At 34.3% G+C, this 13,949-nt stretch overlaps 1 protein-coding gene across 4 annotated transcripts in view; it reads left to right on the top strand.

Annotated features, from left to right (window-relative positions):
* The window catches only part of MAST4 (microtubule associated serine/threonine kinase family member 4), an 802,919-nt gene that overhangs the window by 584,163 nt on the left and 204,807 nt on the right, over nt 1-13,949 (top strand). The gene's annotated exons all lie outside the window — the stretch shown is intronic.

Raw genomic sequence — 13,949 nt, forward strand, 5'->3', positions numbered from 1 at the left:
TTAATCTTTTAGAAGAAATTTAGGAGCCATATGACTATACAAAAATGTATGTTATGATTTTTTTTTAAAGAAAAGAGATGTGTTATGAATAAAATAAAATTTGTGAGGAAAAATGGTTTATTGTACTCATTGGATAAAATGACTTTGGAAGACCTATTTGCTATCAAATGCCCATAGTCTTCAAAATATCTGTAACATGTTGTCCTCTTTATTGTTTTGCTTCTTATCTTTGTTTCTTAAAAGAGGATTTCCCCCTTCATTTTCTAATATCTTGAATAAGTGTCTAGAGTGGTAATTTTGAAATTCTTAACCTTTTTTGTATGTCATTAAACTTCTTTAGCAATCAGATAAAGCCTATGGAATTTTTAGAATAATGCTTTTAATTGCATAAAATAAAGCATAAAAGTTTCAAAGGAAACCAGTTACATAGAAATATAGTTAAATTTTCCTGGTAGGAAAGTCACTAAATCAAATACTTAAAAAAGACTAAACTCTTAAGACTATAGGTTAAGAACCACCATGTTCCATTCGTTCAGGTCTCATCAAAGGACCTAAAAAAATTAATATTTAATATACTACCTATTATGTACCAGCCTTTTACAAATGTTATTTCATTTAATCTTAACAAACCACCCAGGGAGGTAGGTGCTATTATTATCATCTCCATTTTACTGATATGGAAACTGAGGCAAAAAGAGATTAAATGGCTTGACCATGATCACACAACTAGAAAGTGTCTAAGAGCAGATTTGAACTCAATTTCCTGACTCTAGCCCCAGTGCTTGATCCTGCTGACATATTTTCCACAGTGGTCTTCCATCTGATTTTGTTCCCCATTTGCTTTTGAAATGAAAATATTACAATCTTCCATACCTTTCATCTTCTAGCAGTGATCATTGTTTGTTTCCATTTGTTATGTAATCACTTACCTATTCAGTACTTGGATTGACTGATAAGATAGTCCATACTCATAGGTGCAATTTCATGGAAGTTTTTAAATAATCATGAATTGAAATTTGAGCTGCTCTTATGGCATTTCACATTGTATTAATGTTACTGAGTTTTAGAAAGTCAGAATCCTTTCCCTTGAGGTTTACCCAATTCACTTGAATACAGTTGAATGAATACAAGGTGAATGCAAAATAGTACAAATAATTCAAAACCAGAGTTAATCTAAGAAATTTTTGTCATTAATTCTATATTTTGAAGCAGTAAGTTTGACTTCCTAGTTATATTTCTATTTATTTAATGTAAAAAATTAATCTGCCTTCCTTGAGGATATGAAAAATAAACATGGAGAATTCAATCATTCCTAGTCCAGAGCTAAGATAGATAGATGGCCTAGAATTCAAAAGGGACTATAAAGTTTGCAAATTGACTATTCCCCATTATGAATTATGGAGGATAATTTATTGGCCAGTAAGGAACAAAGCACTGTGTATGCTAATAACTTTGCAAATATGTACTGGACATAGGTAATGAAAAACTGGTGACCTAGCAAATAGGAATACTTTTCTCCTTTTATGTTACTCCAAGAAGAGATTAAGATTTTACTTTTATTTTAAGTGAATTTTTATCACTTGTTTACAAGATTGATGCAGTGATTAAATATTATTGTTTTTATGACAAAAAAAATTATTAGTCAAGTTTTAGGAAGGACAGCTTATATATGTTCCAAAGTTTATAAACTGTTCATGGTGTCATAAAATTCTCAGAAGCTTGAGAATAGCCAGATTACAACAATGAAAACTTTCTTCACCAAATATGTGACCACTGGAAAGTTTCTTTTAAGGTTTATAACTTGGTCTTTTGAATTGGAACTGATTTGGCAAAAACATTGCTTTTCCTCACTCACAGGATAGTCTCAGGATTTAGTCCCTAACATTAAGAAAATAAAAATTCTGGTTCTTAGAGAAGGAGGTGAGTACTTGTCTTTGCTTCTACATGAATATATCAATTATGACTCCTTTGTTTCTAAGAAAGTGATCAGGAAAAAATGTGGAAAAATGCGCGCGTCCACACACACACACACACACACACACACATCAATTAAACCTGATCTTGTTTTATATAGAACAGTGTTGGTAGCTGCCTTCCTAAATATAACCACACTGACTCGTTTTATAAATGGCATGGAGTACCTGCCCTTCTTACCTCATAGGATTCTTCTGATGATTAGGATGGAGATAAGGTATATGAAAGCATGTTGTTGCCAAGAAAACATTTTACAAATATATTAACAATCATAGTAAATCATGTTGTCAGTTTTTATATTACTCAGTCTATCAATAAACATTTATTAAATGCCCATTCTGCACCAGGTACTGGACTAAATCCTAAGAATATAAAAAGAGGCAAGGACAGTTTCAGCTTTAATTTGGCGGGGAAGAATGGAGAAAGATGTCAGTTGTTTTTCAGTTATGTCTGACTCTTCATCACCCCATTTGGGATTTGGCAAAAATACTAGAGTGGTTTGCCATTTCCTTTACCAGCTCATCTTGTAGATGAGGAAACTGGGACAAATAAGGTTAAGTGACTTGCCCAGAGTCACATAGTTAGGAAGTGTCTAAATTCAGATTTGAACTCTGGAAAATAATTTTTCCTGACCCCAGGTCCAAGCACTATATTCTACTGTGTCACCTAGTTTCTTGAAAAGTATTTCGGAAATAATACAGCTAAAATACAAGTATCCAAGAGCAACAAACAAGTATATATGAATTTATTCATTATTAAATATAAATAAATATAACAAAAGTAAAATAATATTAAATATAATATAATATTTATTACATTCTTTTATAATACTGTGATAAATAACATAAATAATAGTTAACATTTATGTAGCACTTAAATTGCTTGGTATTTTATATATATTATTATGTCATTTGATCTTTACAATCATTCTGTGAGAAAGGCTACATTTTCTCCATTTTATAGATTAGAAAACAGAAATTGAAAGAGGAAAAGTCACTTGCCTATGAGAAACAGCTTATAAGTGTCAGAGATAAAATTTTGGTCTTTGTTACTTCCAAATTCAACCTTCTGTCTACTTTTCCATTAGAAGTGAGTGTCTAGGGAAGCTAGAAGGCACAGTGAATAGACTGGTAGTCCTGGAGTCAGGGACACCTGAGTTCAAGTCTGGCTTCAAACACTGCTGTGTGATCCTGGACAAGTCCTTTCACCCTAGTTACCTCAAAAACAAACGAACAAACAAACAAAAAACTCCTAGCATTAAACATCCACACTCTAATTTTTATTGATTTCTGATTTGGAAAAGTGTTAAATAGGAATCATGTTCAAGTTGTTAAATTAAAGAAAGTTTACTGACAGAAAGTTCAAAAACCAAGATAATCTTCCAAAAATAGGAAACCCATAAAACAAAAAAATAGCATTTATCTGAACTTAGGTCTTTTTTATCTGAGGGGTATGTGTCCATCTCTCCAGCTAAAGGGGAAGTGCTCTAGGTGATATCAGTTGAGGTCCCCTGCCTTTTTTCCTCTTAAACAACCACATAGAGTTGAGGACCTCTATAGCTGTATTCTGTGATCCTTATTATAGCTTTATATCAAGTCCTGAGAAATATGGAACGGACTACAAGGATTTGCTGTGGAATTTCCAGTATGTTTATACCATATGAAGATCAAGGGATTATGAATTTTATAGAAATTGCTCTAGATCTCATTTCTTTCCTCAGGAAAATTTTAAAGCAATCAATAAATCACAAAGCATGCATGGATAAGACCAGTGATTACAACAATATAGGGAACTTTCTTTACCAAAGAAGATAAGTCTGGGCTTTTTTAACATGTAATCTTGTAGAAGTGAGATAATATTTGAAAAGTACTTCCTTGGAAGGAATAGAACACTAACTTGAGTCAGAAAGACCCAAGTTTCAGATTCAGTCTCTGACACATCACACTTTCTGGGCATGTCGCTTAATCAAAATTGCCTCAGAAGAAAGGAAAAGAAGAAAAGATGGGAGGAAGGAAGGAAGGGAGGGAGGGAGGAAGGAAGGAAGGGAGGAAAGAAGGAAAGAAGGTAGAGAGGGAAGGAAGAAGAGAGGGAGGGAGGGAGGGAAGGACAAAGAGGGAAGGAAAGAATGGAAGGAGGAAAAGAAGGAAGAAAGAAAGGAAGGGGAAAGAAAGAAGCAAAGAAGGAGGGGAAGAAGGAAGAGAGAAAAGGGAGGGAATAAGGGAGGCAAAGAGGAAAAGACAGAGGGAGAAAGGAAGAGGAAGAAGAAAGAGGAAGGAGGGAAAGAAGGAAGAAAGAAAGGGGAAGAAGGAAGGAAGTACAGAAGGAAAGAAAATGCTAGGCATTATACTAATCATATTACAAATATTATTTCATTTGATCTTTATAACAGACCAGGGATATACATGCTATTGACTTAAACTTTTTCTTTTTTTTTTCTTAATAATATTTTTTTTTCTAAATACATGTAAAAATAGTTTTCAACATTCATCTCTGTAAGATTTTGAGTTCCACATTTTTCTTCCTCCTCCTTTCCTTCTTCCCCTCCCCAAGATAGAAGCAATCTGATATAGATTGTACATGTGCAATCATGTTAAACATATTTCCACATAAGTCATGTTGTGAAAGAAGACTCAGAACAAAAAGGAAAACCATGAGAAAGGGAAAAAAAAAAAGGGAAAACAGTATACTATGATATGCATTCGAATTCCATAGTTCTTTCTTGAATGGTGGATAGCATTTTTCCATCATGAGTCTTGACCTAGACTTGTCTTGGATCACTGCATTGATTAGAAGAGCTAAATGTGTCATAGTTGATCATCACATAAATGTTGCTGTAACTGTTACACATGATATTATTTGACCTATTTTATAATTGAGGAAACTGAGGCAGATATTGTCACTTGCCCAAAATCACACAGCTGCTAAATGTCTGAGGCCACATTTGAACTCGTCTTCCTGATTCCAAGTAGACATTTTGTTTGCTGCACTATAAAGGCAGACAAGAAAAATGAATTTGCTTTGTAGGAAGATCACTGAGGGGAAAAAACCAATTGGGTGGAACTGTTAAGTTCATGATGGGAGTAATTTATGATAGGCTGAAAAGATTGGAGAAAGTCATGTTGTGATGGGTTTTAAAGACTAAAAAGGAAAGTTTGCATTTGTTTCTAGATCCAAGAAGGAACTACTGGAATTTATTGCACGTTTAGTAAGATGAGACTTCTTTTTTTAGGAGTATCACCATCATTCTTGTCGATCACGTTAACAAACTCATATCGTTAGATTCTTCACCCTCACCCCAATCACTTGCCAGATCATAACCCTTTCTCCATATCATTTGCAAGATCCTAGATGCCAGAGTGGGAGGAAATAAATAATAAATAAATAATCCCAATTGTGGCAGCCATCTTCTCTTACATACCAATAGGTCCTGATTCCAATGGTTCTGGGTCCAGATCTTGTTTGTGAGTGTTCAGTTAATTAATGCCTATGGAATGGGTGTAAAATGTCAGTTTTGAATTGTAACAACGCTGTATCTTCCCTAGAACTCCTAGGTTTATTGTGACCTATATGATATCCAGAACTCCTTAGAATTCGGAGTAGCTGTAGGGTTAGAACTGAATGGTAGTTGTTTCATGATGTATTGTTTTATTGTTTTTATTTGATCCTATGCCCACAGTAAAATGGTTCTTTTTGTGATTCTGTGGGAAGGCCAACTCCTATTCTTGGGGTTCTTAACCTGAGATCATGAACTTTAAAAAAAAATTGATAACTATATTTTAATATAATTAGTTTCCTTTGAAATACTACATGTTGTATGTTATGCATTTAAAAGCATTTTGGGTCTATGACATACACAAAAAGGTTAAGAACTCCTGTATTATTCCAAGGTCATGTAACTAGAGCTTAGTGAAATATTTCAATGTTAAGAAGGAGCAGGAACTTGGGAACTGATTCTATTAGGATAAATCCATAATAATCTATACTTCCTGGATAGTGAATCTATATGGTTAGTCAGAGAGAGCTGGAAGTGGAAGATAAAAACTCTTCTACATTCTGAGAACCACGGGGAATATGTTACTTCTTTAGCCCTTCTGTAAGGGATAGGGGGAAGAGATAGGGAGGAGTCGGTCCTACAGTCATCAGAGGAAGAATGGGACTGGCTTAAAATCCATCCTTCTTATTCATCAGGATCAAGATAGTGGCTATCAGTGCTACTTGATTATTAAACCCATATTGAAATTAAAGTCCACTGAGAGCCCTAAGTGATGATGGTGGTTTTTTGTTTTGTTAAGTTTTGCAAGAATTATTGTTCAGCATCATATTCCCCATCCTTTATTGGTGAAATTGATTTTCTGAACCCATGGGTAGAACCTATGTTGATCCCTATTAAATTCTCTCTGATTCTGTGATCTTTTGACTAACTTTTCTTTTTAGCTTGATTAGCTTTTGGGGGGTACTTTGTCATCCCTCCCTCTCAGCTTCATGTAATCTGCAAATTTGACAAGGATGTCTTCTCACATCACCAGTGTTTGAAATAACTCATCAATTTTCTATTTGTATATTTTCTCCAACTCCAGATAGATTAGTGCAAATTCAAATTTGGTGAAATAAATACACTTGAGTAAAATGTGTTTTAATATTGTCCTCATAAATAAAATCTTACTTTTTCTAGCCTAATTCTTTAGCTAGTTCTTTGACTAGTATTTCAAAATTATAATATCCTTGCCTTCTTGATATAGTCTTATTGCTAACATCATCCATTAATATCTCATTGTGACTTTGAATTATTGAAGGATATGTCAGTGAAGCACAAACTGTATTATTCAAGCTGAGAATCTTTCAATACAATTCCAATAGTGGATTATTTATCTGCCTTCCAAAGGCAAGCGGATTAAATTCAGAAAGTTTCATCAGAAGACTGCCAGATTATGAACGTTTCCTTTAGCTATGGCAATATGAAGACTATTGAGGCAAAGAGCAGTCATCACCCATGTGTGGAAGATTTGCCTACACAATTCAAATGATAGATTTTCTCAAAATGAGATATATTTGTATGTCTAGAGCATTTACAAGTCAACTGGTGGTGTTTGTTGTTTTTACACAACTGCCTATTTTTTAGGATTGCATTCAAAGCATCCTCTATCCCCAAACTTCATCATTTTAGGAAGTTCTGAGAGTTTCAGAAAAGGAGATCATACCTATAATGGACTTACAGATCTGGACAGTTGGAGAACTCTGTCTATTCTTACAATTCCTGAGTATTCTGATGTTGATAGAGATAGAAAGGAGTCAATCAAATCCATATCACAGCTCTCTCAGGTCTTTCTAGCAATAGTATATCTCATAAGAATCATGTACCAACCAGCTCTTTTAGAAATCCTCCAAAGTGCAAGCCAACTCTTATCTAGCTTGATAGTCCTGCCTCACCCCCAGGTTGAGCTGTGTGAGACCCTACAGTATCTGAGACTTATCAAAGATTTGAGGAAGCGAGTTGATGCATGTGTTGGACTTTTGGTACTAGTGTGGTTGAGAAACAGGACTGGAAATAATGGTGCTGAAAATAATTCAAAAACTATGCCTAAAGGGCTATCAAAATGTGCATACTTTTTTATTGAGTAGTATTTCTACCAGGCTTGTGTCTCGAAGAGTTTTTTTTTTTTTTAATTCTTATTATTTATGTCTTTCTTTTTGCTGAGGCAATTAGGTTAAGTGACTTGCCTAGGGTCACACAGCTAGAAAGTGTTAAGTGTCTGAGACCATTTTAGAACTCAGGCCCTCCTGATTTCAAGGCCGGTGTCTATCCACTGCACCACCTAGCTGCCCCCCAAAGAGATCTTAAAGGAGGGAAAGGGACTCACATGTTCAAAAATGTTTGTGGCAGCCCTTTTTGTAGTGGCAAGAAACTGGAAACTGAGTGGATGCCCATCAATTGGAGAATGGCTGAATAAATTGTGGTATATGAATGTTATGGAATATTATTGTTCTATAAGAAATGACCAGCAGAATGATTCAGAAAGACCTAGATAGGCTTATTTGAACTGATGCTGAGTGAAATGAGCAGAACCAGGAGATCATTGTACACAGCAACAACAAAATTATATGATTAATTCTTATAAATGTAGCTCTTTTCAACAATGAGATGTTTGAGGCCAGTTCCAATGATCTTGTGAGAAAGAGAGCCAGCTACACTCAGAGAGAGGGATGTGGGAACTGAATGTGGATCACATCATAACATTCTCACTCTTTTTGTTGTTTGCTTGCATTTTGTTATCTTTCTCTTTTTTCTTTTTTGATCTGATTTTTCTTGTGCAACAAGATAATCAGATAAATGTGTATACATATATTGGATTTAACATATATTTTTAACATGTTTAATCTATATTGGATTGCTTGCCATCTAAGAGAGGGGGTAGAGAGTAGGAGGGGAAAATTTGGAACACAAGTCTTTGCAAAGGTCAATGTTGAAAAATTATCCAAGCTAATGTTTTGAAAATAAAAAAAAGCTCTAATTAAAAAAAAAAAAGAAAGAAAGAAAATAATTCAAAGTAGAAAGCATATCCAGGATTTTTTAAGTTATTATTAATGATGCCAGGAAGGGTAAAGGGTACATTTTGGAAGCAATACTTCAGGATGGGAGGGAGAGTCATAAAGTTGAAAGAGAAGATGCCAAACTTTGATCATGGGGAGAATGGGGAAAGAGAGATATTTTGCTTAATTTTCTTTAGACTTTCTCTTTCGAACTGTTCAGTTCTACAAACATATATTGTATCTAGGATATACTGCAACATATCCAACATATAAAGGACTGCTTGCCATCTAGGGGAGGGGGTGGAGGGAGGGAGGGAAAAAAAAAATCGGAACAGAAACGAGTGTCAATATAAAGTAATTATTAAATAAAAATTAAAAAAAAAGACTTTCTCTTTCATGCTTCAGTATTTTAATAGAATAGTCTCTTTAATTTTTCTTGGCTTCCTTTCTTTTTAACATGGAAACAATGGCAAGGAACTGAATTTGGAATGAGGTAAAAGAGGATCACAAGTCACATCTTTCACAACAGAATCAGATTGTGGAAGTATTGCTCAATGTGAACAGTTCTTTTGTATGACTGAGTATGAGTGAGGTTTTGAGGATTTTTAAGAATTTATAATAAATTCCAACCAATTACATGACTGCCACTGGATTCTTGGCAAAATTCATCTTAACTGTTCTGTAATTTCTGGCAGCAAAAATTTATTTCTTGGGTAGAAAATTTTGAGAATCTGACAGTTTTAATTCTTGTGTTTACCAACTTTGTTGCCTTTGGAATCATAGATGCCTAAAGCAAGTCAAACAGGTTGGATGGCAAATTATGCTTCAGACTCACTCCCACTCTTATCTCAAATGACTGAGTGAATTTATCATCTCCTTTCACTACTCGTACTGATTTGGTTGATAAGTCCTGTCTTACCTCACTTGTCTTTCTGGATCCTCATACATGCTTTTTTCTCAAATTAAATTTTTGATACACCCAACATTCTTCTAAAGTACGTAATGGATGTTAAAGGTTTTTTTTTTTTTTTTTTTTTTTTTTTTTTTTTTTTTTTTTAAGATGATTTCATTGTTATAGGGCATGCTAAATGAGGAAGCTCTGTACCAAATCATCTGGGATGGTAAGAAAGTGGGAGATTTGCCCGAGGTCAGACAGAGGTCAGAGGTGAGGCTTGAATCCAGGTTTCCCTGACTCCATGTTCAACTTTTATTTACTATGCCATGATGAGGGTTGATTAGATTAGATTCAAGGAATGTATAATATAATCCTTTCTTAATCTTCCTTTGATTGTTATTATTTTTTTTTTTTTGCTGATTATCATTATTATTTTTTTATTTATTTATTTTTTGCTAAGCAATTAGAGTCAAGTGACTTGTCCAGGGTCACACAACTAGGAAGTATTAAGAGTCTGAGGTCAGGTTTGAACTCAGGTGCTCTTGACTCTAGGGCCAGTACTCTATCCACTGTGCCATCTAGCTGCCCCTTTGATTACTTCTTTAATCCTATTTATTCCTTTTTTATATAGGAATTTGTAAAATTTCAACAAAGTCTTATTGTATATTCAATATAATGTCTTAGAAAATGTATTTCATTTGGCCTCTTTAAAAAAAAGACTCAAATTCTAGCTGTATGGTGACATATGTGATCTTTGGCAAGTCATTTTATCTTCTGGACCTCAGTTTCCCCATTTACAAAATAATTGGATTTGGACTATATGTTCAATAAGCTCCTTCCAACTCTAAATCATGTGATGCTATGACAAGTTAGAGTGACCATAAGTAAACAGATTATTTATATTTATAAATATAATTTTTTTTATTTTTATAAATTTATAAATATATTTATAAATATAAAAATATGTATAAATAAATAGTTCCAATATCTTTTAAATAATAAGGTATTGAATATGAGAATTATTGTACATATTCTCTTATGGGTACATGGAGTAGGGTATGGATTTTGATTTTTGAATCTATATTGCTGTCAGGGTCCAAAAAATGATTGGCCTTGTGGCCAATTTTTTGGTGATGCCCTTTTCTGAACTTAGCTAGACTAATTCTTAGGCACAAATATACAGCTTATCACCAAATTAGGATTGGAAGTCTGGTCAAAGTTTGTGTTCCCCTGGTATCAAGGATGCAGGGTCACCTTCTTTGGCAATTGAGATATTCAGTATGACCTGAACACAGGAATCCCTAAGGAAAGGAAATATTGGATGATTTCATTATTAACTTCTCATTGGCCAAATGATTTTCCCCAATATTCTATCTAATCTTGTGCTTTTAGATATAGCCCTATTAGCTTGATTCTAAACCTAATGCTGGCCTTAGGGGAATGTTAAATTTGAAAAAGATATTAGTAAGAGTCTTCAGTAAGACTCATCTTCATGAGTTTAAATCCAGCCTTAGATACAAATTAACTTTTTTTGTTTATATTTATAAATAAATAGTTTTAATATCTTTTAAATAATAAGGTATTAAATATGAAAATTATTGTATATAATCTCTTATGGGTACATGGAGTAGGCTATGGATTTTGATTTTTGAATCTATATTGCTGTCGGTATCCAAAAATCCTGGATAAGACATGTAACCCTGGAGTTTCCTCATCTACATATATATATATATATATATGTATATATATTCACACACACACACACACAAAGTGTGATCTTGGGCAATTAATTTTTCAGTTTTCTCATTGGCAAGTATTGTACTTTCCCTGTAGTGGGAATCCAAGTAGATAGTCTGTGTGAAAGCACTTTGAAAACTGTAAAGTGCTCATCAAGTGTATCTGTTGTTATAATTATGTTTATTATCATTGAGATGATTAAAATTTAAGATCAAAGAGCTCCCCAAAGCAATGTATCACCCTTCCCCTACTCTATACTTCCCTTCTCATAGAATGGTGTTGAAAGTTCTGGGAGTGAATTTGTTCCCAGTATTTCTCTCCAGAGGTGAGTAAGCCAACATTTCAAGTTCCATTTGTTAATTTTAAAGTAGTCATGTATCTTATCTCTTTCTATCAATAACATTATACAATTATTACTCTCTTTGGTGTTTTCATGAGTCATCTGCATGCCATTACTTTCTTTATAATACATAACAATTAGGTTGAATGAATGAAAAACCATTCAGGAAGTGCTTATTTTTGTGACAGGCACAAAATAAGCTGGTATTCAAATATAAACTGAAATAAGCCACTTCTTCAAAGAGTTTCATTCTAATGGTCATGATCATTCATATGGGAGAAGTGGCCAGGGAAAGGAGGAGTGTCAGGGAAATTCCAGGGATGGTAAGGTGACACATAGGGAAGGCAGTTGACATGTTCTTTTCCAGGAATAATTGTATATATTTCATTATCCTTAGACTAAGAGAAGGAAAGGATCCGAGCCAGAGGCTATAGGGTGGATTGTCACCAAGTAGTGTTAATGGCTGGCTGAAGAGAATGTGGAGCTTGTTCTGGTCTCAGTCTGGGTCTGGCCAGATGAGATAGGCTAATTGAGTTTGTGCTTCACCAATTTCTTTCTCCCAGAAGACAGTACCAGGGAGAGAGGAATTGGTAAGTAAGTGAAATCTTTGATAGACAGTTCAGCTAAGTAAAGCACATTATAAATAATCAAAATAATATTAAAAATAAAGTACATCTAAATAAAGTACTTTAATAAGATAATACATGTAGATCACTTTATAACTCCTAAATCATTAAGATAATGTTTTTGTTATATTGTCATTACTATAGAGACCACATGATATAGTGTAGAGAGTGCTGGGCTTGGACTTAGTAATGTCCTTGTTCAAATTCTGCAGCTTTTGTTTACTAACTCTGTCACAAAGGGCAAATAATTTACCTTTCTGAACTTCAGTTCTCTTAGAGGATAATTTTTAGACCTATCAGGTTAGGCTGCATCAGTGAAGGGAGTTACTACTTACTAGAAATTCTCATACTGACAGTCACAACTTACTGCATTGCTGTTTAAAGATATATTATTTATGTATATTCATGCAGGGACACACAAAATCTTGAGTTGGAAGATTAGAAAATTTCTAGTCTAATCTATACCAGTTAATTCCTTCTGCAACATCCCCTATTACCAGTCCAACCTTTGTCATCATTGGGATGAGGGAAGAATTATCTGCTGCCAGAATCCTGAGGTAGCCTATTCTACTTTTGGATATCCAAGATGTGGGGAAATTAATCCATTGCTTCTATCTCTATCCTATGGGACCAAGCAAAGTCTAACCCTTTATCTGCATGACATCCTTCCAGATGTTTGGCCACAAATATATCACCTCTTCTAAATCTTCTTTCCTCTATTATAAGTTATGAACAGGTTGTGATCTGCACCTATGGAGGGGAAGTTCCATACCAGGATGTCTCTACTTCCTCCTGTTCTATATTCTTTGTCTCTCTGTTCTAATCTGCTTCTTCTGTACACATTTCTGCCACATCTTTTCTAAAATCTGATTCTCAGAACTGAGTACTGTTTTCCATATTAGATCTACCCAGAGGAGAATCCATAGAACAGCTTCCTTCTTTATTCTGAACATCACATAGTCTAAAATGGCTTTAACATTTTGGCTGCCTTGTGACATTGTTGATTTAAAATGAATTGCCATCCTTAGAATCCCCAGGATCTTTTTCACAGGAACTCTTGCCAAGTAACATCTCCCTTGTCCCATGCTTCTATAGTTGACCCAGTCAGAAGACAGTGTATTATGTATGCTAGAAGGGGTAACTGAGCTGAGAGTTGGGCAACTTTGAGTTGTCATTCTTCTTCTACAAATAATTACCCATGTGACCTTGGGCAAAACATTTACTCCTTTGAGTCCTAGTTTCCTCATGTTTCAAAATGTTGGAACAGGACTAGATGATTCATAGCATCATAGATACAGAGTTGGACAAGACCTCAGATGACATTTAATTCATCTTTGATTTTGCTGGTGAGGAAACTGAGGCCCAAGAGGTTAAATGACCAAAGATAGACAAATAAGATCCTTTTCAATCTGAGCATTCATGAATCCACTACTAGTTTTTGTAATATAAAAATGATTTTTTTTCACATTTCTAAAATTCAGAATGATGCAGAAAATCAACTTATTTTTCCCTTCTTTGAAGAAATATTATTTCTCTAATTTTTGCATCTTTTGATTTTGCTTTCAGGTACATGACTTGTTGCATTACCTGATTTATGACAGACTCACAATTATGTACTATGTAATCACATTGGTATGAATAAAAACTGAAATTTTGCTCACCAAAAGTTTTATACTTCAGGCACTAAATGTGAGGCACTGTATTTGCCTAGTTTTTCTATGAAAAAGACAGCTTCTCAGTAAAGACCCATCACTGATTTCATGGGGAGGGGGAAGGGGGGAGTTGTAATTGTGAGTTTCCCTGGGTGTTTGTGAGTTATATCCTTTTTCACTCCTGAATGAATCACATT

This window comes from Antechinus flavipes, chromosome 1 (assembly GCF_016432865.1).
Source record: "Antechinus flavipes isolate AdamAnt ecotype Samford, QLD, Australia chromosome 1, AdamAnt_v2, whole genome shotgun sequence".
NCBI lineage: Eukaryota > Metazoa > Chordata > Mammalia > Dasyuromorphia > Dasyuridae > Antechinus > Antechinus flavipes.